The sequence below is a fragment of the Myotis yumanensis genome, unplaced genomic scaffold (genome assembly GCF_028538775.1).
Source record: "Myotis yumanensis isolate MYYU_CA2020_CCGP unplaced genomic scaffold, mMyoYum1.0.hap1 SCAF_4, whole genome shotgun sequence".
Taxonomy (NCBI): domain Eukaryota; kingdom Metazoa; phylum Chordata; class Mammalia; order Chiroptera; family Vespertilionidae; genus Myotis; species Myotis yumanensis.
The window spans coordinates 90,587,610-90,615,262 of NW_027223755.1; the positions used below are offsets into that span (position 1 = coordinate 90,587,610).

The window sequence follows — 27,653 nt, forward strand, 5'->3', positions numbered from 1 at the left end:
AGGACATTGTGTAAACTGCTTTTTTGTAAAGTCCATTCTTCACCTGGGGCAGAGAGTGGAGTGGGGGATGGGGGTGTGGGTGACAATGGGCCTTTTCTGTCACAGGGCGTGCTGCTTCATTCTGGGGAGCACAGGAAGATCTGAGTGGACAGGCTCCCCAGATCCTGGCCTACCTGTGGGGGGCAGTGTGGTCCTTTTTATTTTTATTTTTTAATGAGGAAGAATACAATTGTTCTTTAGTGGCACTCTTAAAAAAAGAGAGACAAGTGGATGCCCTAGTGGAGAGAAGAGAACACTCAGTCATTTATGTCTTAATTCTGGATGCTTCTAATTTGCCTGCTTTCTAATAGGTTATCTTGGTATTTGTGGGCTTTGGAGGATATTCTGGAAAAAAAATTACACGTGTAATAGAGACATTTATAGAAAATCCAAGCAACGTGAACATTTACAGAGTAAGGAATCCTTTCAACAGCCCCTTCCCTCCGAAGAGGCAACAGCTGTTACTCAGGGGTGGATCCCTCTCTCCCTGGCTGCCCAGTGAGGGCGGGGGCCAGGCACATCCGCATCGCCCAGACAGGTTAGAATTGCAGAGTCTTGGGCTCCACCCCAGACCGACAGTCAGAAACTGCATTTTAACACGATCCCCACGTTGAAGTGTTCACTGTTCTTATGTATTGATTTACATATTTGTATGTGTGCAAACACGTGCTCCTGGGGTTAGAATGTGGCTTCGGTCATGGCTCTCGGGACACTAGCAACAGCAGCGCTATCTGGGAGGTAGTTAGACATACAAAAGATCGGGTCCCAGCTCAGAATTACTGAATGCAGACGCAGTGGAGGTGGGCATAGCGATCAGTGTTTTAACAGGTTCCCCAGAGGTGCTGATGAACTCGGTGAGAGAGGAAGTGCGGGAACCACTGCTGAAAAGTGGGGACTCTTACACGCTCTCCTGACAGGCTCCCGCCCCCATCACATCTATCACCCCTTTGTCTATCGGAGAGAGCCCGCCCAGATCTGGCTGGCCCACCGAGGTACCCAGATCCAGCTCCTCCAGGCATACACCAGGCGCTCCATTAATACTTTCTTCAATTAGATATCTGGGGCTAACACAGGTTCCTCCAATTTAGGTCAGGCTGTTTTTCAGATTATACAATTTCTGGAGGCTGATGGAGGTCGTGGCATAATCTCCATAAACTCACTCGAGCCGGCTCGTGTGCATCCTTTCCTGGTGCAAACAGGTGCCGTATGGCTGCATCTCCTTTTACTTAAACCTATCTCTGGCAGCTGCTCCAACACCAACGCTGGAAAGAGACCCATTATACAGAGGGGCAAACGGAGGCCCAGAGAGAGGGTTCAGTTTTCATGTCAGAGCTGCTGCAAGCCTGGGCAGCATTTCCTCTCTCTGATGCAGAGCCTACGATGGATTTCTTTGTAAAATAGCAAGCCAGACGCCAGCTGACTCCGGGTGTGGGCTCGGTGTCAAGCGACGGCAGTTCTCTCTTTAGAGGATAAAATTGGACTTCAGAGTGCAGAAAAGAGCTTAGTGGCTCTTGAGCCAAGTGCCATCAACTGTAGGTGTCTTGCCCGAAGCGTGTTGAGCCTTCCCGCAGGTCACGGTTTCCAGGTGACCCCTGGGGCAGTGGAGCTTGTGACCCCCGCCCACCGGAGCCCCCCACCTTCCCCAGGGAACGAGCCACCCGGGGCCGGGGATGGAGGGACCGCAGTGCCGGGCGGGGAGAGAGTGCTGTGCTCCGGCTGGGCGGGCCTCCCAGACAGTAGGGGCGGGAGTAGAATCTGAACGCAAACTGAATGAAAAGGGTTGGCCGGGTCGGGACCCAGAGGTAACGATCTGAACGCGGCACCAGCGGGTGTAGACTTCCAATGAGCGCAGTGAAAAGTAGTCCCACTTCTAAAAAGTCTTCCGCAGAGAAGACTTAACACAAGGCACGGACGGGGTTCGAACCCGTGATCTTCGGTTTACGAGACCGACGCCTTACCACTTGGCCACCGCGCCTGCGTTGGAATGGCGGCTCGGGAGCGTCTATCCTGTCTTCGCTGCCGTGAGCTCGCCTGGCGGGCACGAGCGCGAGCCCGAACGCCAGGACGAACGCGAGCACGCACGCCCGTGGCCCCGCCCCTCGGCTCGGCCCCGCCCCTCGGCCCCGCCCCCTCGCAGCGGCCGGCGGGATAAGGCGGGTCTCCACGCCCGCCGCTCCTCGCGGGCTCGGGGCCGCCCACCCAGCCCGGAGGTTCCCCGCGCCGGACGTCCCTCGTCCCCCGCACGCCCGGGGCTGCGTCTCCGGAGACCCCACGGCCTGGTCCGGAGGCGTGTCTGGAACCCGGGAGCAGGCGGGATGCTCGCCGGCGTCGCAGAGCCTGGGGTTCGAAACCCAGCTCCGGCAGTCTCTCCGCGACCTCGGACGACCGGCCTAGGAGCCTCAGTTTCCCCGCCAGGGCGAGGCACCCCGGAGGCGGAGGTATGGTGGCAGTTCTTACTACGACCCCTGGTCCGTCCGCGGCTGCCCTGCACCGAGCAGGCGCGCTGCAGTGTTGCTAATGGAACGAAAGCTTCTGAAATTGAAAGCCCAAACTCCCCTACCCGCCGGTTGCCGGTGTGGCCCGGGGACCCGCAGCATCACCTGGCGGCTTGTTGGAAGCGCGCTTTCTCCCGCTCACCCGGACCTGCAGCCCAGCAGCTTGGGTTCCCACAAGGCCTCCAGGCCCTGCTGTGAGCACGAGAGGCTGAGTCCCGAGCATGTTTCTGTTTATGCATTCAAACGTGCCCCTTTATTTTTGGCCAAATGGGATGATTTCACAGTTCTCTGCACTCTGATTTTTCATGAATTAATGTCTGATGTGTTAACATACAATGGCTTGTAGTGCATAATACAATATAATCACAATAAATCATAGCATATATTATGAAATATAATTCCATTCTATTCGTTAATGTGAATAATAGAATATTGTATAGTAAATTATACATATACTAGTGGCAGTATATACTGTAATATGATATTGTGCATGAGCACGTTACCTTTATGCTCTTTGGTAGCTGCATGGTTTTCTAGTGAGTGGCTTTATCACAGTTGATTTAATCAGTTTCTGGGAGTTAGCCCTTGGGTTGTCCGTAGCTTTTTTGCTGCACAGAGCATTCTGCTGCATGTGTCTTGGCCTCCTGGCACCAGTGATGCTGGTAGGGTGTACGGAGACGTTAAAAACGTCCACAGCCCACCAGGCAGCTATGTAGGCAAACAGGAAACTTAAAAATACCAGGAAGTTGTGCTCACCAAGTTGCTTGAAATGTCAAGGTTTGGGCAGTTGAGTGGGGAAGGCCCTGACATTTACCCTCAGACAGGAGCCCTGAGACACTGCACCTGGGGCGATTGAGGTCAGCATGCAAACCTCACTGCAGCTCCCTAATGAAAAAGAAGAAATACATCGAACATTTCCAGAATTAAAGTATGCATTACTGAGCGCTGCTTCTGACTAGTTGATAAAATTGGTTCTACTGTCCCCTCCTTTCTTTGGTGTTCACCGCGCTGTTGAAATGATTGCACCGAAGTGACAGGGGCTTATAAAAAGTGAAAAGAAATGAGCAAACGAGAGAACATTGCATGAGCCGAACCCAGAACTAACTGGCAGGTGAAATGCGAGTCTAATAGGCGCTTTTATCGGTTTTGTCTTCTGAGGGGATGGAGGGAGCTGAATGATAAAGGTGCAGTTGCACCTGGATGGGCAGGTGGGCTGCCGAAGGTATGCAGGGTCTGGGCGGCCCTGAGGGAGGCTCATTCTCTAACCCTCTGTGAGTCCTAAAGTAGCACAGGTGCTGGGAGTTCTGACCCTACTTATCTTACAGGGTAAGGAGCCCTGCGAGGCCACACATCTTGGACACCTGGATGGAGGATCTCCATGTCTTGGCTCCAGCATCTTAGAGTGATGCTTGCACAGGGTAGGTCCTTAAAAAGTATTGCAGTTTGTTGGATATTCTGGATATAAGTCTTTTGTCAGATGTATTGTGAATATTTTTGTTCTCCTCTGTGGCTTGCCTGTTTGTTTTCTTCTTAATGGTTTCTTTCAAACTGCTGAAGTTTTAAATTTTGATGAAGTCCAATTTATCACTGTTTTCCTCTTGGGCTTTTTGTGTCCTTTCTAAGAAATCTCTGTCTACCTAGGTCACAAAGGTTTTCTCCTAGAATTTTGATTATTTTTGCTTTTATGTTTTGATCTGCGATCTGTTTTGAGTTAACTTTTGTGTGTGGTGTGAAGTAGGGCTTGCTGTTAAATTTTCCCCGTACGGATATCCAGCACCATTAATTGCAATGGTTGTCCTCTTCTCATGGAATTGCTGTGGTACATTTATTAAAATTCAGTTGACTGTTCACGTGTGATGTGTTCCTGGAGTTTGTGTTGGTTTCCATTGATGTGTATGCCCGTTTTTATGCCAATTATCACTTAGTCTTGATTATTGTATTGTATGGAGAGTACTGAAATCAAGTATTGTAAATCTTCCAACTTTGTCCTTCTTTTATAAAATTGTTTTGCCTGTTCTAGTCCTTTGCATTTCTGTATAATTCTTAGAATCAGCTCATCAGTTCTATAAAATGCCGGCTGGGATTTTGATTGGGATTGCACTGAATCTATAGATTGGGATTGCATTGAATCTATAGATTGGGATTGCATTGAATCTATAGATTGGGATTGCATTGGGAAAGTTGTTGTCTTAACTCTCCTGAGTCCTCCTGTCCATTAATATTTCAGTTGTTTGTTGCTGGTGCCAATGAGTCTTGAATTATCAATTCATTTCTTTAGCATTTCATTATGTGAGTTTCCCGTGTTTTTAATGGGAGAGTAGCTGGAATATTCGTGGTAACTGTGTTCACCTCCCTTGGCTCTCTCTCCAAGCCCCGATCCCTGTCACATGTAGGAATCATGTGGGCCCCCCGCAGGACTCCCCAAGATAAGGTGTGAAGCAAGACATGTAGCCTGTGTAACTACTGTGACAATTCAGAAGAAGCAAAGATCTCTCCGCTTAGAAAGAGATTTAGTGATTGTTTTAACAGTCTTAACAGATCATGCCGACTGTACATAAAATGTTAAGATGAAAAGTAAACTTTTCTGCAGAAAAATGACAGTTGTACAGAATGCCCGGTATCTGCTTAACAACTCAATCTCAGAACCTTTAACTTTGGAAAGTGTGCTCTAATTGGCTCATTCTGGAGCCAGAATGAGATCAAGTTGGCAGCTAGGAATAATGCAGTTTTTAGTTCTTTCTTTTTTCCCTTTTGTATTTTCAGATAAACTTTAAAAGGTCAACCAGATCTGAGATACAAATTGGCAGGCAGAGTTGACAGTTATCTTATGTATATAAAAAGCAGTAGACAGTGACAGAGAATAAAACTGCTGTTTCTCTTATTATTGGATCTGCATTTAGCAGAGCATTCCTATTCTCCCAGCTCTCACTTCCCCCTACTCCTCCCTCCTTTTCAAAGTGACCATATTATCGGTTTATTTTGGATTTTTCCATTTATTTTTCTTTGCTTTTCTGTTGATACATGTTTATACAAAGGGAATGTAGTGTCTTGGGTGGGATATTTCTCCCCACAAATGGTATTATGTTGTACATGTTTTTTGATGTCTTTAAAAAATATGTTTTTATTGATTTTAGAGAGAGAAGAAAGCAGAGGAGAGAGAAATAGAAACATCAATGAGAGAGATACTTCAACACGCCTCCTGCACAACCCTTGCTGGGGAGTGAGCCCACAACCCAGGAATATGCCCTGACCAGGAATTGAACCCTGACCTCCTGGTACATGGGTTGATGCTCAACCATCAAGCCAACATCAGGCAGGTTTTTTTTTTTTTTTTTTTTTTTTTTTTTTTTTTTTTAACTCTGCAAAGCATTGGAAGGTCCAGCCCTATGATTCCCTATTCCTTTTAACTGCTGCGTTCTAGTCCAGTGGGTGAAGTAGCAGAGTTTTTACAAAATCCCCTATTGCTGACTACCTAGGTTGTTTCTGACTTTTCTTTTTAAAAAATATTTCTATTGATTTCAGAGAGGAAGGGAGAGGGAGGGAGAGATAGAAACATTAAGGATGAGAGAGACTCATTGATCGGTTGCCTCCTGCAGGGCCCAAACTGGGGATTAAGCCCGCAACCCAGGCACGTGGCCTGACTGGGAATCGAACCATGACCTCCTGGTTCCTAGGTCGATGCTCAACCACTGAGCCATGCCAGCTGGGCCTGGCTTCTCTTTATCATGAACTCAGCTGCTCTTGCATCTTTGCACACACGTGAGGGTCCTTTAGCATAGACATCAGGGTCATTGCTTTCCCAAGATAACTTTTCTGTTGTATTTTAGCAGCCTTGAGAAAACGGTCCTGCAAATACTGGCTTGCTAGTAATTGAATCAACCATCAGTGTCACTGGGCAACAGGAGTGACACTTGCTCTTGCTTGAGTCTCTCCTTTTTAACTTTGTGTGGAGTTGGTTGGGGGAGGCAGCGACAATGAGCCACCCATTGAGTGCGCCAGCGTGGCTCAGGTCTACCGAATGGGTAGAGACCAAACTGAACAGATTTCTTGTGTTGTTTTCAGTATTATGAGCTTGTAAGAAACAATATGTGAATGTCCCAGATTGGTTCCTTCACCTGTTACCACTTTCTGTAAAGTGGCACCAACAACTCATACATGGATGATACACATGGTGTGTGTTTCTCAATACAGCAAAGAATCACTTCTTTTCCTGTAGACTTATTACTATTATATGATATTTCAAAAACTCAGTCTTTACACATATTAACCAGGAAGTCATTTTGGCCGACAGATAGATTGATAGTGACCTTTAGCTAGGCCTTCTATGTTAAGATTATTTGTTTCATAAAGGACACTTGACCTAATGGGTTGCAATTTTTTTTTAAACCAGTACAGAGCTTTGATGAATTCATGCTTGCCAATGGTCCATATTCCACATACATTGCGTTCTCTCTTTTAAAATCTAGGAGTTAAAGTAGCATATACATGGTTAACGATGTTTCTCATTGATGTTTCTATCTATCTATCCAAAATAAATAAAAACATATTTAAAAAAGAAATAAATATGTATTATAAAGTGGAAAGTGACTATTTAAAAGTGCCATTTCCCATGATCAGACACCAGTTGTCATATTCCCGTCGTTTGGCGTGGGTGGTGGTTATTCTCAGGTTTGTGCATGGCAACATGAAAAAGATAAATGGGTGGAAGGAATGGGAGCAAGTGTGCGGATAAATGGACTTATAGAGAACGTACCGTCCACATTTCCCCTGTGACGTTGCTTCAGTGCTATCACATGGTAAATGTACATGTGAAACTCGGATGTAAAAATGTTTAACACGAGATGCAACATGTTCCTTTCATTGACAGCTTAGAATTTCTTTTTTTAAAAAAATATATTTTATTGATTTTTTACAGAGAGGAAGGGAGAGGGACAGAGAGTTAGAAACATCGATCAGCTGCCTCCTGCACACCTCCCACTGGGGATGTGCCTGCAACCAAGGTACATGCCGTTGACTGGGATCGAACCTGGAACCTTTCAGTCCGCAGGCCGACGCTCTCTCCACTGAGCCAAACCGGTTACGGCATAGACATCTTAGAATTTCTTATATGGAAACATGAATAAGAGTTCCAGAAATATTTTGTTGTTGTGTGCCATTTCGGGGTTCTTACAAAGCTGTCACTGTGTTTCTGGCGACGCTTTCTGCCTCTGTAGCTGCTTGTTGGGTGTCAGCAAGGTGCCCTGGGAGTGTGAATGGCTTTCTCTCACGTTTGCCTCTGTGTGCTTGCCAGTTGTCACAATATATTAGTGAGCACTATTTAATCCTGTGTTATCTTAAAAATAACACAAGGGAAAATATTTAGAGAAAGTGTGCACACTACAGCCAGACCGCAGCTTATCTATAATAATAAAAGCGTAATATGGTAATTAGACCGGACGTCCTTCCAGACGAAGCCCAGGCGGCGAGGGAAGCCGGTGCCAGCAGCCAGGGGAAGGGAGGCCTACTCTTGCACGAATTTTGTGCATCGGGCCTCTAGTCTCAAATAAAAGCCACTAGTTCCATTCAGGTAAAGTGCTTGTGGAATCCGGGTGGCTTCTTTCTTTTGAATGGGTTGTTTGAGTTATTTGTGGGTTTTTTTTTTCATGCCTTTTGTAATCCTTCTTTCCCACCCTCACAAAACCACCATTCTGCTCTTCATGTTAGTTTGCATAGCCTAGAATTTTATATAAATGGGATTGAACAATATGGTGGGGTTTTTTTTTGGTTTGTTTTTGGCTTCTTTCACTCAGCATAATTATTTCGAGATTCATCCATATTGTACATTATTGTGTAGCAAGAATTCATTCCTTGTTGTCACGGAGTGGTGTGGACACTTGAGTTGTTTCCTGTTTTAGGCGATTACAAATAGAGCTCTGAACATTCACGTACGAACCTTTGGAAGGACATTAAACGGCTTTTATTTTTCTTGGGTAAATACATAGGAGTGACATGCCCGGATCCTCCCGTTTTCTTTTAAAGAAACTGACAAATTGTTTCCCAAAGTGGGTGTCCCACTTTGTATTCCCACCAGCTTTGGAGGAGAGTTCCAGTTCCTCTACATCTTGCCAATACTTGGCTACGGTCCATCTTCTTATTCAGCCATGTAACAGGTATGCAGTGGTATCTCATTTTGGTTTTAATTTGCATTTTTTAAATGACTAATGATGTTGAGTATTTTTGTGTGTGTTTATTTGCAATTTATCTCTCTTCTTTAGAGAAGTGTCTGTTCGAATCCTTTGCGCATTTTTATTGGGTTGTTTTCTTATTATTGAGTTTTCAAAGTTCTCCATGTATTCTGGATACAAATCCCTCATCAGATAAATGATTTTCAAATATTTTCTCCCGGTTTGTGACTCTTAATGGTGGTTTTTTTTTTTTTTTGAGCATAAGTTTTAAATTTTGATAAAATCCTATTTATTTATTCCTTCGTGCATCACTCTTATTATACCTAAGATAGCTTTGCCTAATGGAAAGTCACAAAGGTTTTTTCCTATGTTTTTCTCTGGAAGTTTTATAATTTTCGATTTTACATTTAGGCTTATGAAATAAATGTCATTTTTTGTTAAATGCTTTTTCTATGTCAGTTGAGATGATCATGGTTTTTTAATTTCTTAGTTTAAGGTAAATTACATTGATTTTTCAAATGTTAAACCATCCCTACATTTCTTGGACAAACTCCACTTGGTCAGAATGTGTTATCTGTTTTATATATTGTTGGATCCAATTTTCTAAATGTTAGTAATTTTGCATGCTCATGAAGGATATTGGTTAGTAATTTTCTTTTCTAGTAATGTCTTTGTCTGGCTTTGGTATCAGGGTAATATTGGCATCATTGAATAAGCTGGGAAGAATTCTCTCCTTTTCCGTTTTCTAGAAGAATCTCTGTAGAATTGGTGTTATTTCTTCCTTAACTGGTGGGTAGAATTCTCCAGGAAAACCATTTGGGCCTGGGATCATCCTTGTGAAAGGTTTTCACCATTGCCCTGCTGGTGTGACTCAGTTGGTTGAGCCTTATCCCAGGCACCAAGAGGTTGCTGGTTGGATTCCTGCTCAGGGCACATGCCTGGGTTGTGGGCTTGTGTTTGCCAGTTGTCATGATATATTAGTGAGCACTATTTAATCCTATGTTATCTTAAAAATAACACAAGGGAAATATTTAGAGAAAGTATAAACACTACAGCCAAACCTCAGCTTATCTAAAATAAAAACCACTAGTTCCATTCAGATAAAAATACCCAATAGGGCGTTTTTGCACACTAGGGCTGTGCAGGTGGCAGCCAATCAATGTTTTTCTCTCGTTGATGTTTCTATCTCTCTCCTCCTTTTCTCTCTCTCTCAAAAAATCAATAAAAACTTATTTTTTTAAAAAAGGTTTTCATTATTAATTCAAGCTCTTCTATAGATATAGGACTAATAAGGTTATCAATTTATTCTAAGTGAGTTTTTATAGTTTGTATCTTTCAAGGAAATTGTTTCACCTACATTGTTGAATTTATTGATATGAAAGTTTTTCATACTATTACTGCTTTATTATCCATTTCATATTTGCAGACTCTGTAGTGACATCACCTCCCTCATTCCTGATATTGGTAATTGTGTCCTCTCTTCATTTTTCTGATTTGTCTTTTAATAAAGTTTCTTCAATTTTACTGATCTTCCCTGGGACCACCTTCTAGTTCCATTGATTTTTCTCTATTACTTTTCTGTTTTCTATTTCATTGATTTCTGCTCTGACCTTGGTCATTTACTTTTTTCTACTTTAGCTTTAATTTGCCTTTATATTTTTAGTTGTTTTTTTTTTTTTTTTAAGGTGGACACTGAGGCCATTGATTTGAGACCATTCTTTTTCAATAAAGGCATCTAGTGCTGTAAATTTGCCTTCATGTACTACTGTACCAGCATATCACACCTTTGGATATGTTTTTATTTTCATTCAGTTCAAAATACTTTTGACTTATTTTTTGATTCACAGGTTACTTAAAAGGGTATTTTTTAGTTTCCTGATATTTGGGGAGTTTTAAAAAGACCTTCCTTTTAAGAATCTAAAAACCTCAATAGGCCAATAACTATGGAAGAAATTGAAGCAGTCATTAGAAAGCTTCCAGCAAACAAAAGCCCAGGGCCAGACGGCTTCACAGGGGAGTTCTACCAAACATTCAAGGAAGAACTAAAACCTACCCTCCTCAGACTACTACAAAAAATTCAAGAGGAAGGAACACTTCCAAGCTCATTCTATGAAGCCAGCATCACCCTAATACCAAAACCAGGTAAAGACATCACAATGAAAGAGAATTACAGGCCAATATCCCTCATGAACATAGATGCCAAAATCCTCAACAAAATCTTAGCAAATCGGATCCAGCAGTACATCAGAAGGATCATACACCATGACCAAGTAGGATTTATCCCAGAGATGCAAGGATGGTACAACATCCGTAAATCAATAAATGTGATACATCACATAAACAAATTGAAAGAAAAAAACCACATGGTCATATCAATTGATGCAGAAAAAGCATTCGACAAAATCCAACACCCATTTTTGATAAAAACTCTCAGAAAGGTGGGAATAGAAGGATCATACCTCAACATAATAAAAGCCATATACGTCAGGCCCACAGCCAACATCATACTCAATGGTCAAAAACTAACACCATTTCCCCTAAGAACAGGAACAAGACAGGGATGCCCACTCTCACCACTCCTGTTCAACATAGTACTGGAAGTATTAGCCATTGCAATTAGGCAAGAAGAAGAAATAAAAGGCATCCAAATTGGAAAAGAGGAAGTAAAACTGTCCTTATTTGCAGATGACATGATATTATACATACAAAACCCTAGAGACTCCATCAAAAAGCTACTAGACTTAATACATGAATTTGGCAATGTAGCAGGATACAAAATTAACCCCAAGAAATCTGAGGCATTTCTATACACCAATAGTGATCTTTCAGAAAGAGAGATTAGAAAAACAATCCCATTTACCATCGCACCAAAAAAATTAAGATACCTAGGAATAAACTTAACTAAAGAGGTTAAAGACCTCTACTCAGAAAACTACAGGACATTGAAAAAAGAGATAGAGGAAGACATAAACAGATGGAAGAACATACCATGTTCTTGGATTGGTAGAATCAACATCATTAAAATGTCCATACTACCCAAAGCAATCTATAAATTCAACGCACTTCCCATTAAAATACCAATGGCCTTCTTCAAAGATCTAGAACGAACTCTCCAAAAATTCATCTGGAATAAAAAAAGACCCCGAATAGCTGCAGCGATCCTGAGAAAGAACAAAGTAGGTGGGATCTCAATGCCGGATATCAAGCTGTATTACAAAGCCACTGTTCTCAAAACTGCCTGGTACTGGCACAAGAACAGACATATAGATCAGTGGAATAGAATAGAGAGTCCAGAAATTAGCCCGAACCAATATGCTCAATTAATTTTTGACAAAGGAGGCATGAACATACAATGGAGCCAAGATAGTCTCTTCAATAAATGGTGTTGGGAAAATTGGACAGATATATGCAAGAAAATGAAACTAGACCACCAACTTACACCATACACAAGAATAAACTCAAAATGGATAAAGGACTTAAATGTACGACAGGAAACCATAAAAATTCTAGAAGAATACAAAGGCAACAAAATCTCAGACTTATGCCAAAACAATTTCTTCACTGATACAGCTCCTAGGGCAGTTGAAACTAAAGAGAAACTGAACAAATGGGACTACATCAAAATAAAAAGCTTCTGCACAGCAAAAGAAACCATCAACAAAACAACAAGAAAACCCACCTCGTGGGAAAACATATTTGCCAACGTCATATCTGATAAGGGCTTAATCTCCAAAATTTATAGGGAACTCATACAACTTAACAAAAAGAAGATAAACAATCCAATCAAAAAATGGGCAAAGGATCTAAATAGACACCTTTCAAAAGAGGACATTCAGAAAGCCAGGAGACATATGAAAACATGCTCAAAGTCACTAATCATCCGAGAGATGCAAATCAAAACAACAATGAGGTACCATCTCACACCTGTCAGAATGGCCATCATCAACAAATCAACAAACGACAAGTGCTGGAGAGGATGTGGAGAAAAAGGAACACTTGTGCACTGCTGGTGGGAATGCAGACTGGTGCAGCCACTATGGAAGGCAGTATGGAGGTTCCTCAAAAAATTGGAAATGGAACTCCCATTTGACCCTGTGATCCCACTTCTAGGAATATATCCCAAGAAACCAGAAACACCAATCAGAAAGGATATATGCACCCCGATGTTCATAGCAGCACAATTCACCATAGCTAAGATCTGGAAACAGCCTAAGTGCCCATCAGTAGATGAATGGATTAGAAAACTGTGGTACATCTACACGATGGAATACTATGCTGCTGTTAAAAAGAAGGAACTCCTACCATTTGCAACAGCATGGATGGAACTGGAGAGCATTATGCTAAGTGAAACAAGCCAGTCAATGAAGGAAAAATACCACATGATCTCACTCATTCATGGATAATTAAGACCATTACAAACTTTTGAACAATAATAAATACAGTGGCAGAGCTGCCTCAAACTGATTGTCAGTGGGAAGGCCAGGGAGGGTTGGGGGACAGGAGGGAGGGGAGTAAGAGATCAACCGAAGGACTTGTATGCACCCATATAACCATAACTAATGGACATAAGACACTGGGGGGTAAGGGAGGGCAGGGGCTTGTCAAGGGCGGGGGGGAAAAAAGGACACTTATGTAATACCCTTTGTAATACTTTAAGCGAAAAAAAAAAAATAAATCTTTTAAAAAGTAAAAAAAAATAAATAAATAAAAAAAATAAATAAAAAGACCTTCCTTTTGTTGATTTCTAATTTAATTCTATTGTGGTAGGGAAATGTGTTATTTGAAAAGAATGTGTATTCTGCTGTTGTTGGATGAAGTGTTCTATATATGTATGTCAATAAGGTCAGATTAGTTGCTAGTATTATTAAATCTTTAAAAAATCCTAATTTTCTGTTGACTTGTTCTACCAATTACTGAGAGAGGATATTGAAATCTTTGGCTATAATTGTGGATTTGTTGCTCTCTCCTCCTTGAGTTCTGTAATTTCTTGTTTCATGCAGCTTGAATCTGTTCTTAGGTTAAACATTTAAAATTCTTTTGACTTCTTGATGAGTTTATCATTATGAAATGACTTTATTTTGGTAATATTCCTTTCTCTTAAATCTATGAAATTTTGTATGATATAAATATAGCTACTCCAACAATTGATTAGTATTAGCATGGTATACCTTTTTCTATATATTTACTTTTAACCTATATTTGTGCTTTTATATTTAAAATGTATTTTTATTGTTATTGTTAATCATCACCTGAGAATATATATTTTTAAAAAATCAATGGGAAATATTTTTATTGATTTCAGAGAGGAAGGGAGAGGGAGAGAGAGATAGAAACATCAGTGATGAGAGAGAATTATTGATCAGCTGCTTCCTGCATGGCTCCACACTGGGGATCAAGCACACAACCATGCCCTGACTAGGAATTGACTGTGACCTCCTGGATCATAGGTGGATACTCAACCACTGAGCCACACCAGCTGGGCTCCATTGAGTATTTAAAAATTGTTTAAAGTATTACGTATGTTTCCTTTTCCCCCATTGACCCCTTCCTGACCACTCCCACCCCCCAGGACAAGCCCCCACCGCCCCAGTGTCCATGTCCATTGGTTATGCCAATATGCATGCATACAAGTCCTTGGTTGATCTCTTACCCCCTCCCGCCACTCCAGCCTTCTCTCTGAGGTTTGACAGTCTGTTCGGTGTTTCTCTGTCTCTGGATCTGTTTTTGTTCATCAGTTTATGTTGTTCATTATATTCCACAAATGAGTGAGATCTTGTGATATTTATCTTTCTCCGACTGGCTTATTTCACTTAGCATAATGTTCTCCAGGTCCATCCATGCTGTTGCAAATGGTAAAAGTTCCTTCTTTTTTATAGCTGCATAGTATTCCATTGTGTAGATGTACCATAGTTTTTAAATCCACTTATCTGCTAATGGGCACTTAGGCTGTTTCCAAATTTTTTTAAAGAGAGTGGAAGAGAGGGAGGATTGGCGGGGGGAGAGGGAGAAGGAGAGAGGGAGAGAAGGAAAGAGAGAGAGAGAGAGTGTGCACCCAACAGGGGGCAGAGATCAAACCTGCAACTGATGCATGGGCTGATGCTCTAACCACTGAGAAACCCTGACCAGGGCTAAAATGTATTTTTTTAAGGCAGCATACGTTTTGCTTTTATAGCCATCCTGAAAATCTCTCCCTTTTAATTGGTTTATTTAAACCATTCACATTTAATAAGACTACTGATATGGTTATTAGAATTTTTTAAATGTTTTTATTGATTAAAAAATGTTTTTACTGATTTCAGAGAGGAAGAGAAAAGGAGAAATAGAAATATCAATGATGAGAGAGAATCACTGATGGGCTGCCTCCTGCACACCCCCTTCTGGGGATCAAGCCCGTAACCTGGCCATGTGCCTTGACTGGGAATTGAACTGGTGACCTGTTGGTGTATGGGATGACTTGCAACCAGATTTAAATTTATCATCTTACTATTTACTTTCTATTTGTTCTATACGCTTTTTTGTTCCCTGTTTTCTCTTTTTATGTATCTTTTCACTTCTTGAGATTTTATGGTTCCATTTACTCCGTTGCTTGGCTTACTGGCTATAACTCTTCATTTTATTAGTTTCGTGTTTGCTGTAGGATTCATAATACACATTTTTAATTCACCATGGTCTACCACTAGGTGATATTATACCACTTCACATCTCATATAAACATTTCACAATAGTATACTCCCATTTCCCCGCCTGAGTTTTATGCTATTGTTGTTATATTTTACTTTCACAAATGCTATAAATCCCACACAACATTGTTGTCATTTTAGTTAAATGGCAAGTTATCCTTTAGGAGACTGTCATGTACTTATTTATAGAGTTACCATTTCTGGTGCTTTTCACTTCTTTGTGAAGATCCAGACTTCCATCTGGTATTGCTTTCCTTCTGTCTGAAGGATTTCCTTGAACATTTCTTGTTTGTTTTTTAAATCTTTATTGTTGAAAGTATTACATATGTCCCCCTTTTCCCTCTGTTGACCCCTTCCAGCCCACCCCTGCCCCCACCCCAGGCCTTCACCACACTATTGTCTGTGCCCATGGGTTGTGCATATATGCATACAAATTCTTTGGTTGATCTCTTCCCACCCACCCCTGCCTTCCCTCTGAGATTTGACAGTTTGTTCCATGCTTCTATGTCTCTGGATCTCTTTTACTCATCAATTTATTTTATTCATTGGATTCTACATATGAGGGAGGTCATATGATACTTGCCTTTCTCTGATTGGCTTATCTCACTTAGCATAATATTCTCCAGGTCCCTCCACGCTGTCTCAAAGGGTAAGAGATCCTTCTTTTTTACTGCTGCATATTATTCCATGGTGTAAATGTACTACAGCTTTTTTAATCCACTCATTCACTGATGGGCACTTGGCTTTTTTAGATCTTAGCTATTGTAAGTTGCACTGCTGTGAACGTAGGGGTGCATATATTCTTTCTGATTGGTGCTTCAGGTTTCTTAGGATATATTCCTAGAAGTGGGATCACTAGGTCAAATGGCAGTTCCATATTTAATGTTTTGAGGAAACTCCATACTGTTTTCCATAGTGGTGGCACCAGTCTGCATTCCCACCAGCAGTGTTCTAGGGTTCCCTTTCCTCCACATCCTTGCCAGCACTTGTTGTTTGTTGATTTGTTGGTGCTAGCCATTCTGACAGGTGTGAGGTGATACCCTATTCACCTTTTAATATGTTTCTCTCTGATGATTAGTGATTTTGAGCATTTTTTCATATGTCTCATGGCCATCTGTATGTCCACTTTGGAGAAGTGTCTAAGTCCTCTGCCCATTTTCAAATTGGATTGTTTGTCTTTTGTTAAGTTGTATGAGTTCCTTGTATATTTTGGATATTAACCCTTTACCAGATGTATCATTGGCAAGTATGTTCTCCCGTAACATTTCTTGTTGTTAGAATCTGAAGATTTGTTTCAGCTTTTATATGTCTGATAAAGTCTGCCTTCATTTTTGAAAAACATTTTCTCAGGTTATAGAACTTGAGATTGAGAGCTCTCTCTCTTTTCTTTTTTCTTTTGGTATTTTAAAGATGGTACTCCACTACCTTCTAGCTTGCATTATTTCCAACAAGAAATCTGCCATAATCCTTACCTTTTCTCCATTATACACAGCATGTCTTTTTTCCTCTGACTGTGTTTAAAAAAAAGTTTAAAGGTGATAAAATACACATAATATAAATTTTGCCATCTTAACCATTTTAAGTGTACAGTTCAGTGGCGTTAAATACATTCACACTGTGCATCATCATCTATCTCCAGAATTATTTTTATCTTACACTAGAGGCCCAGTGCATGGATTTGTGCACTGGTGGGGTCCCTCAGCCTGGCTTGTGGGGATTGAGCGAAACCAGGTCTCCGACATACCCCGAGGGGTCCCAGATTGTGAGAAGGTGCAGGCTGGGCCGAGGACCCCACTGGTGCACAATTGGGGCCAAGGAGGGGCTGTGGGAGGGCTCCAGGGCGTGTCTGGCCCATCTCGCCCAGTCCCGATTGACCAGACTCCAGCAGCAGGCTAACCTACCAGTTGGAGCGTCTGCCCCCTGGTGGTCAGTGGGTGTCATAGCTGGTTGAATGGTTGAACAAATGGTTGGACACTTAGCATTATTAGGCTTTTATTATATAGGACTAGGGGCCCAGTGCACGAAATTCGTGCACTGGGTGGGGGGGGGAGTGTCCCTCAGCCCAGCCTGCCCCCTCTCACATACTGGGAGCCCTCAGGCATTGACCCTCATCACCCTCCGATCGCCTGATTGGCCCCTTGCCCAGGCCTGACGCCTCCGCCAGAGGTGTCAGGCTTGGACAGGGGACCCCCATCTCCCCCCGATCACTGGCTCTGACCCCCGCCCAGGCCTGATGCCTCTGGCCCAGGAATCATGCCTGGGCAGGGGACCCCCATCTCCCTCTGATCGCTTGCTCCACCCCCTGCCCAAGCCTGACGCCTCTGACCCAGGCTTCAGGCCTGGGCAAGGGGACCCTCATATCCGCCCAATCACCGGCTCAGCCCCCCACCCAGGCCTGATGCCTCTGGTCCAAGCATCAGGCCTGGGCAGGGGACCCCCAGCCCCCTCCGATTGCTGGCTCTGCCCCCTGCCCAGGCCTGATGCCTCGGCCAGAGGAGTTGACCCTCATCACCCTCTGATCGCCGATCACTGGATCGGCCCCTTGCCCAGGCCTGAGGCCTCCGGCAGAGGTGTCAGGCCTGGGCAGGGGACCCCCAGCTCCCACCATTCCCGGCTCCGCCCCTGCTACCCATTATCTCTGGCACTGGCCCTGCCAAGACCTAAGGCCTCAGGTGGAGGCATTAGTCCTGGGCAGGAGACCCCCAGCTCCCTGTGATCTCCCGCTCTGCCCCTGCCTAGACCTAATGCCCCAGCTGCTCACGATTGCTGACTCCGCCCCTGCCCATGCCTAATGCCTCAGTCAGAGGCATTAGGCCTGGGCAGGGGACCCCCAGCTCCAGGCGATTGCAGGCTCCGCCCCTGCCCAGGCCTAACGCCTCTGGCCAAGGCATTAGGCCTGGGCAGGGGACCCCCAGCTCCCCACGATCTCCCGCTCTGCCCCTGCCCAGGCCTAACGCCTCTGGCCGAGGCGTCCGGCCTGGGCAGTGGGGACCCACAGCTGCAGCGGCCCCGCGATCATGGGCTCTGCTTTAGGCCCAGGCAAGGGACCCCTAGCTCCCGGGACTGCCAGCTTCGCCTGTGCCCAGCTCCCATCGCTGGCTCCACCCCTACTTCCTGCTATCACTGGCCAGGGCGGCAAAGGCGCCCGATTCTCTGATCATGGCTGGGGGGCAGGGCAAAGGCGGCTCCCAGGGCCGCCTTTGCCCTGCCCCCCGGCTCTTAGCTCCCCCCTGGGTTTCCAATCACTGTCAGTGGCAGGGGGCTTCTTCCTGCTTTCCCTTTCGCCTCCCTGCATTGTGCCTACATATGCAAATTAACCGCCATCTTAGTTGGCAGTTAATTTGCATATCTCCCTGATTAGCCAATGAAAAGGGTAGCTGTCGTACGCTAATTACCATGTTTCTCTTTTATTAGATTAGAAGACTAGAGGCCCGGTGCACAAAAATTTGTACACTCGGGGGGGGGAGGGGGGTCCCCTAGCCCGGCCTGTGCCCTCTCGCAGTCTGGGACCCCTCGGGAGATAACAACCTGCTGGCTTAGGCCTGCTCCCGGGTGGCAGATGGCACGCCCAATCCCTAGGTGCAGCCCCTGGTCAGGCTCAGAGCAGGGCTGATTGGGGAGTTGGGGCGCCGCCCCATCATGCACAGAGCAGGGCGGATCGGGAGGTTGCGATGCCACCCTCAGTCACGCTCAGGGTAGGGCCGATTGGGGGGTTGGGACACTGCCCCCTGTCACACTCAAGGCAGGGTCGATGGGGAGGTTGTGGCGCCACCCCCTGTCACGCACAGAGCAGGGCGGATCAGGGGGTTGGGGCGCTGCCCCCTGTCACTCACAGAGCAGGGCCGATCAGGGGGTTGGGGCGCTGCCCCCTGTCACTCACAGAGCAGGGCAGATCAGGAGGTTGGGGCGCTGCCCCCTGTCACCCACAGAGCAGGGCCGATCAGGGGGTTGGGGCGCTGCCCCCTGTCACTCACAGAGCAGGGCCCATCAGGGGGGTTGGGGCTCCGTACCCTGTCACACACAGAGCAGGGCAGATCAGGGGGTTGGGGCGCTGCCCCCTGTCACTCACAGAGCAGGGCCGATCAGGGGGTTGGGGCGCTGCCCCCCTGTCACTCACAGAGCAGGGCCCATCAGGGGGGTTGGGGCTCCATACCCTATCACACACAGAGCAGGGCGGATCAGGGGGTTGGGGCGCTGCACCCTGTCACACTCAGGACAGGGCCAATGGGGAGGTTATGGCTCTACCCTGTCACACACAGAGCAGGGCCCGTGGGGGTGGGGGGTTGGGGCGCCGCACCCTGTCACACACAGAGCAGGGCCGATCAGGGGGTTGGTGCGCCACACCCTGTCAAACACAGAGCCGCAGGGCGATCAGGGGATTGGGAAGCTCCCCCCTATCAGGCACAGAGCAGGGCTGATCAGGGGGTTGGGGCGCCTTCCCCTGTCACGAACAGAACAGGGCAGATAGGGAGGTTGTGGCCCCACCCCCTGTCACACAGAGCCGCAGGGCGATCAGGGGGTTGGGGAGCTCCCCCCGTCACACACAGAGCCGCAGGGCGATCAGGCGGTTGGGGAGCTCCCCCCTATCACCCACAGAGCGGGGCTGATCAGGGGGTTGGGGTGCCTTCCCCTGTCACAAACAGAGCAGGGCGGATGGGGAGGTTGTGACCCCGCCCCCTGTCACACACAGAGCCGCAGGGCGATCAGGGGGTTTGGGCGCTGCCCCCTGTCACGCTGATCCCAGTGCCAGGAGGCCTCGCTTCTCCACTGATCCCAGTGCCGGGAGGCATATTACCCTTTTACTATATAGAATAGAGGCCTGGTGCATGGGTGGGGGCCGGCTGGTTTGCCCTGAAGGGTGTCCTGGATCAGGGTAGGGGTCCCCACTGGGGTGCCTGGCCAGTCTGGGTGAGGGGCTGAGGGCCGTTTTCAGGCTTGGGGGTGACTGAAGCTCCCAACTGCTCCTTTTTTTCTTTTTTTTTTTTTTTCTATTCTGGGCCAGCTTTAGCTCTGAGGCCTTGCTGCTGAAAGCAGGTTTCTGGCCTTTACCTTCTGTATTTGATACAATGTTGCGGTCCGGCTGGCTGAAGCCCGGCTGACTGAAAGCCGGTTTCTAGGGTTTTGTTTAGCTTCTATATTTGCAACATAGTTGCTTAGAGTTGCAGCTGAGAGGCCAGCAAGTCAGGCGGGGAACGTTGGAGTCCGCAGTCACTGGAGCAAGCAAGCCTCCCTGTTCGCTTCAGTGCATGGCTGCCGGCCGCCATCTTGGCTGACAGTTAATTTGCATAAGGATATGCTGATTAGCCAATGGGAAGGGTAGTGGTCGTATGCTAATTACCATGTTTCTCTTTTATTAGTGTAGATAACTAAAACTCTGTACCCATTAAACAATAACACCTGATTATTCCCTATGAGAACCCTGGCAACCATCCTTTTATAGACTGCCTATGAATTTGACTATTATAGGTATCTCATATGAGCGGAATTATACAGTATTTGTCTTTTTGTGTCTGGCTTATTTCACTTAGCATAATGGCCTCAAGGTTCATCCACATTGTAGAATGTGCCAGAATTTCCTTTTTGGAGCTGAATAATATTCCATTGTATGTATCTACAACATCTTGTTTACCCATTCATTCATTGATGGACATTTGGGTTGCTTCCACCTTTTGGCTATTGTGAATAATTCTGCTATGAACAGGAATGTACAGATATCTCTTCAAGACCTTGCTTTTAATTCTTTTGGGTATATACCTAGAGTGGATCATATGATATTCTATGTTTACTTTTTGAAGGAACTGCTATCTTGTTTTCCATAGCACCTGCACTATTTTACATTCCCTCCAATAATGAATGAGGGTTCCAACTTTTCTAATACTCAGCAACACCTACTTTCTTTCTTTCTTTTTTAGTAGCCATCCTAATGAGTGTGAAGTGGTATGTCATTTGATTTTCATTTGCATTTTTCTAATGATTAGTGATGTTGAACACTTTTTTGTGTACTTATTGACCATTAGTATACCTTCTTTGGAGAAATGTCTGTTCAGATTGTTGGATCATTTTTAAATTGTGGTGTTTATTTATATTTTTTGTTGTTGGATTATGGGAGTTCTTTATATATTTTGTCAATGTTTGCTTTATATATTTAGGATCTGTGGTGTTTGCATGTTTATAATCATTATATTCTTGGTATATTGATTCCTTTATCATTACATAATGTCTTTTTTTTCTCTTGTAATAGTTTTGATTTAAAGTCTATTTTGTCTGATACTAGTGTAGCCACCCATTCTCTTGTGGTTACTATTTGCATGGAATAACTTTTCCCATCCTTTCACTTTTTTATTTTTTTTAAATAGATATTTTTATTGATTTCAGAGAGAAAGGGAGAGGGAGAGAGAGATAGAAAGGTCAATGATGAGAGAGAATCATTGATTGGCTGCCTCCTGCACGCCCCCTTCTGGGGGTCAAGCCTGCAACCCAGGCATGTACCTGATTAGGAATTGAATGGTGAGCTCCTGGTTCCTAGCTTGATGCTCAACCACTGAGCCACACCGGCTGGGCATGGGCCAGTTGTTTTATTTATTTATTTATTTATTTAAATTTTTAAAAATATATTTTTATCGATTTCAGAGAGGAAGGGCGAGAGATAGAAACATCAATAATAAGAAAGAATCATTGATCAGCTGCCTCCTGCACGCCGCCTACTGGGGATCAAGCCCACAACCTGGGCATATGCCCTTGACCGGAATCGAACCTGGGACCCTTCAGTCTGCAGGCCAACACTCTATCCACTGAGCCAAACCAGCTAGGGCCCATCCTTTTACTTTTAATCTATGCATGTCCTTAGGTCTAAAGTGAGTCTCTCATAGACAGTATATGGTCGGATCCTGTTTTTTAATTCATTCTGCCAGTCTGTGTCTTTTAATTGGGTAGTGTAATTCATTTACATTTAAACTAATTCCTGATAGGGAAGGATTGACTGTTGCTGTTTTATTTTTCTAAATGTCTCGTAGCTTTTTTTGTCCTTCATTTCCTTCCTTACCACCTCCTCTTTGTGTTTAGATGATTTGTTTTTGTACTGTTGCCTTTTGATTCCCTTCTCATTTCCTTTGTATGTATTTTCTATTATCCTCTCTGTGGTAATGGGGATTACATATGACATCCTAACGTTATAACAATCTACTTAAACTGGTAACTACCTAACTTCGCTCACATACAAAAAATTCTTCCTTTCTTTTTTTTTTTTTTTTTGTTAATTCTCACCTGAGGATATTTTTCCATTGATTTTTTTCTACTTTACTATTACAAATAGTAGTACATACATCTCCTTTTTCCCTCATTGACCTCCCCCAGGCCTCCCCTACCCCCTGGCACATGCCCTCACCCTCCTTCCCCCTCAGTGTCTTGTGTCCATTGGTAGTGGAAGGGAGGAGGAGAGACAGAGAGAGAGAAACATTGATGTGAGAGAGACACATAAATTGGTTGCCCCCTGCATATGGCCCAACCAGGGCCTGAGATCGAGCCTGCAACTGAGGTAAGTGCTCTTGTCTGGAATGGAACCCAGGAAACTTCAGTCTGTGGACTGATGCTCTATCCACTGAGCCAAACTGGCCAGGGCAAATTCTACTTCTTTATAGCTCCATTTACCCTCCTTTTGTTGTTGATGTCACAAATTACATTATTATATTTATGTCTCCACTAATATAGATTTAGAATTATTTTGTCTTTTAAATTCTATGAAAGAATAAAAAGTTGAGTTAAGAAACAAAATGACAATAATGCAGGTTTTCATTTATTCATATATTTACCTTTACTGGAGAACTTTAAATATGACTTTGAGTTACTGTTTAGCATCCTTTCATTTCAACTTGAAATCCTCCCTTAGCATGTCTTGTAAGGCAGGTAAGATGGTAATGAATTTCTTTAGCTTTTGTTTATCTTGGAATGTCAATTTCTCCCTCATTTTTGAATGTCACTTTGTCATATAGAATATTTGATTGAGAGTTTTTTTCCTTTCAGCATTTAAAAAAAATTTCCCTCCAGATTGACAAATAAACTGTATATATTTAAGGTGTACAACAATGAAATTTGATGTACATGTACATTATGAAAGAATTACCACTGTCAGCTAGTTAACACAGCCATTACCCTACATGGTTACCTTCTTTTTGTGTGTGGTGATATCTATTTTAGCAAATTTCAATACAGTATTATTAACTGTAACCATGCTGTGCATTAGATCCTCAGAATTTATTAATCTTATAACTGGAAGTTTGTACCCTTGACCAGCATCTCCCCATTCCCCCCCACCTCTCAGCCCCTAGCAGCCACATTCTATTCTGTGCTTCTGTGAGTTTGACTGTTGTAGATTCCACATAATGAGTGAGATCGTACAGTATTTGTCTTTTTTCTGTCCTACTTGTTTCACTTACCATAATGTCCTTTAGTTTACTCATGTTGTGTGAAATGGCAGGATTTCCTTCTTTTCTAAGGCTGAAAATATTCCATTGTGTGTGTATACAAATGGATATACAGGGTGGAGCACAAGTAGATTTGCAGTTGTTCATATCCTATCTAATAAAGAGGTAATATGCAAATTGACCACCACTCCAACACACAAGATGGCTGCCCCCATGTGGTCAAAGATGGCCAGCAGAGGAGGGCAGTTGTGGGCGATCAGGCCAGCAGGGGAGGGCAGGTGGGAGGGACCAGGCCTGAAAAGGAGGGCAGTTAGGGGCAACCAGGCCTGCAGGGGAGGGCATTTGTGGGGAACCAGGCCTGCAGGGGAGAGCAGTTAGGGGCTACCAGGCCCACTGTGGAGAACAGTTAGGGGTGACCAGGCTGGCAAGGGAGGGAAGTTAGGGGTGACCGGACCGGTAGGGGAGGGCAATTGGGGGCGACCAGACCTACAGGGGAGGACAGTTAGGGGCAACCAGGCCTGCAGGGGAGGGCAGTTGGGGGTGACCAGACCTGCAGGGGAGGGCAGTTGAGGGTGACCAGGCCTGCAGGGGAGGGCAGTTAGGGGTGAACAGGCCAGCAGGGGGGCGCAGTTAGGGGCGACCAAGCTCCCAGGGAAGATTGTTAGGGGTGACCAGACTGGCAAGGGAGGGAAGTTAGGGGTGACTGGACCAGCAGGGGAGGGCAGTTGGGGGGCGACCAGGCCTGAAAGGGAGGGGAGTTAGGGGCGACCAGGCCTGCAGGGGAGGGCAGTTGGGGGGAGCCAGGCCTGCAGGGGAGGGCAGTTAGGGGCAATCAGGCTGGCAGGGGAGGGCAGTTAGGGGCAATCGGGCCAGCAGGGGAGCAGTTAGGCATCTATCAGGCTGGCAGGCAGGAGTAGTTAGGGGCAGGCAGGCAGGTGAATGGTTGGGAGCCAGCAGTCCTGGATTGTGAGAGGGATGTCCGACTGCCTGTTCAGGCAATCGGACATCCCTCAAGGGGTCCCAGACTGGAGAGGGTGCAGGCTGGGCTGAGGGACACACATGCCCCCGTGCATGAATTTCGTGCACTGGGCCTCTAGTAGAAAATAATACCATAATAAGTAAATAATAATACAAGAATAAACTCTGTATTGTGCACATTCACAACTTTAAACCTATTTTTACCACACCCTGTATATGTGTGTGTGTGTGTATATGCACACATACATATATATATATATATATACACACACATATATATACACATATATACATATACAAACATATATATGTATATGTATTTTCTTTATCCACTCACTGGACAGTTAGGTTGTTTCCATATCTTGGGTATTGTGAATGAGCATGGGGGTGCAGATGGTCTCTTTTAGATACTGATTTCATTTTCTCTAGAAATATATCCATAAGTGGGATTGCTCTATCATATGGTAAATCTATGTTTAAATTTTTGAGGAATCTCCATATTTTTTTTCTATAATAGCTATAGCAATTTACATTCCCACCAACAGTGTCTGAGGGTTCCCTTTCCTTCACACCTTTTCTGACACGTGTTATGTCTTGTCTTTTTGATATTAGCCATACTAACAGATGTGATGAAACATCTCATTGTGATTTTGATGTGAATTTCTCTGATGACTAGTGATGTTGAGAATCTCTTCATATGCCTTTTAGTCAATTAATTATACATGTTATTTGGAAAAATGTCTGTTCAGGTCCTCTGCCCAACTTAAAGAAATGTTTTTTGAAATATATTTTTATTGATTTCAGAGAGGAAGGAAGAGGTAGAGAGAGAGAAACATCAACAATGAGAGAATCATTGATCATTTGCCTCCTGCACACCCCCCACTGGGGATCAAGCCTGCAAACCGGGCATGTGCCCTGACCGGGAATGGAATTGTGACCTCCTGTTTCATAGATCGATGCTCAACCATTGAGCCACGTCGGCGCGGCCTCTGCCCAACTTTTAATCAGCTGCTTTGTTTTTGCTATGGAGTTGTATGAGTTTATATATTTTTAATGTTAACCTCTTACCAGGTATATGGTTTGCAAATATTTTCTCCCATTCTGTATGTAGTTACCTTTTCATTTTGTTGACTGTTTCCTTTGCTGTGCAAAAGCTTTTTAGTTCGATGTAGTCCCACTTGTTTATTTTTGATTTTGTTGCCTGTGCGTTTGATGTTATATTACAAAAAAATCATTGCCAAGGAACCTTTTTCTTACGTTTTCTCATAGAAGTTTTATAGTTTCAAGTTTTACAATTAAGGCTTCAACCCACTTTGAATTAATTATTGTATTTGGGCCCAATTTCATTGTTTTGCATAGCATATTTCGTTTTCCTGACGGCATTTATTGAAGAGACTATCTTTTCCTCGTTTATTTTTGGCACCCTTTTCAAAGATTAACTATATATGTGTGTGTGTAGATTTATTTCTGGGATCTGTATTCTGTTCCATTGGTCTATGTGTCTGCTTTGATGCCAGTACCATACTATAGCTTTGTAATATACTTTGAAGTCAGGAAGTGTGATGCCTCCAGTTTTGTTTTTCTTTCTCAAGGTTGTTTTGGCTATCTGTGGTCTCTCGAAGTTCCATATGAATTTTAGTACTATTGTTTGTTCTATTGTGGAAAATACCATTGAAATATTGATAGGCAAGGCATTGAATTTGTAGATCACTTTGGGTATCATGGGCATTTAAACAACATTAATCCTAATTCATGTACATGGAATATCATACCATTTATTTGTCTTCACAAATTTCCAATATCTTTCATCACTGTCTTATAGTTTTCAGTGTAGATTGTTCACCTCCTTGGATAAGTATATTCCATAAGTACTTTATTCTTTTTGATGCGAAGGGGATTCTTTTCTTAAATATTTTTAGATAGTTCATTGTTAGTGTACTGCAATGATACTGATTTTACCGTGGTTATTTTGCATTCTGCAGCTTTGCTGAATTCATTTGTTAGTTGTAACAGTTTTTGGGTGGGATATTTAGGGTTTTTTATATAAAATATGTCATTTGTAAAACAGATGAGTTAACTTTTTCCTTTCTATTTTGGATGCTTTTTTCCCCCTTGCTTAATTGTTCTGGCAAGGACTTCCAGTACTATATTGAGTAGAAGTGGTGAGAATGTGCTTCCTTATCTTGTTTCCGATCTTCTAGGAAAATCTTTTAGCTTTTCACTGTTGATTATGATGTTAATTGTGGGCTTGTCCTATGTGGCCTTTATTATGTTGAGGTACATTCCCTATATGCTCAGTTTTTTGAGAGTTTTTATTCTGAAAGGTGTTGAATTTTGTCAAATAGATGCTTTTTCTGCATCTATCTAGATCAGCGGTTCTCAACCTGTGGGTCGAGACCCCTTTGGCGGTCGAACGACCCTTTCATAGGGGTTGCCTAAGACCATCCTGCATATCAGGTATTTACATTACGATTCATAATAGTAGCAACATTACAGTTATGAAGTAGCAACAAAAATAATTTTATGGTTGGGTCACAACATGAGGAACTGTATTTAAAGGGCCAGAAGGTTGAGAACCATTGAGCTAGATGATCAAAGGATTTTTATCCTTCATTGTTAGTGTGTGTATCACATTTATTGATTTGCATATGTTGAACCAGCCTTGCATCCCAGGGATAAATCCTACTGGATGATGGTGTATGATCCCTTTGAGGTGCTGTTGAATTTTGTTGGCAAGCATTTTGTTGAGGATTTTTGCATCTATATTCATCAGGGGTATTGGCCTGTAATTTTCTTTTTTTGTAATGTCTTTATCTTGCTTTGGCATGAGGGTAATGCTGGCCCTGTAGAAGGAGTTTGGAAGTGTTCCCTCCTGTT

The 27,653-nt window shown here is 43.8% G+C and overlaps 1 protein-coding gene and 1 non-coding gene across 7 annotated transcripts in view; one reads left to right on the plus strand and one right to left on the minus strand.

Annotated features, from left to right (window-relative positions):
• Positions 1 to 1,942: 1,942 nt before the first annotated feature.
• On the minus strand, positions 1,943 to 2,014 carry TRNAT-CGU (transfer RNA threonine (anticodon CGU)). Its single transcript has one exon. It is a non-coding gene; the product is annotated as a tRNA-Thr (tRNA).
• A 183-nt stretch (positions 2,015 to 2,197) lies between these two features.
• LOC139009042 (small ribosomal subunit protein uS14-like) overlaps positions 2,198 to 27,653 on the plus strand; it is a 92,058-nt gene continuing 66,602 nt past the window's right edge. For all 6 annotated transcript variants that reach the window (XR_011471250.1, XR_011471251.1, XR_011471249.1 and 3 more), the window contains exons 1-2: positions 2,198 to 2,477; positions 3,860 to 3,952. The gene's annotated coding sequence lies outside the window, so the exon portion shown is untranslated. The remainder of the gene's footprint in view (positions 2,478 to 3,859; positions 3,953 to 27,653) is intronic.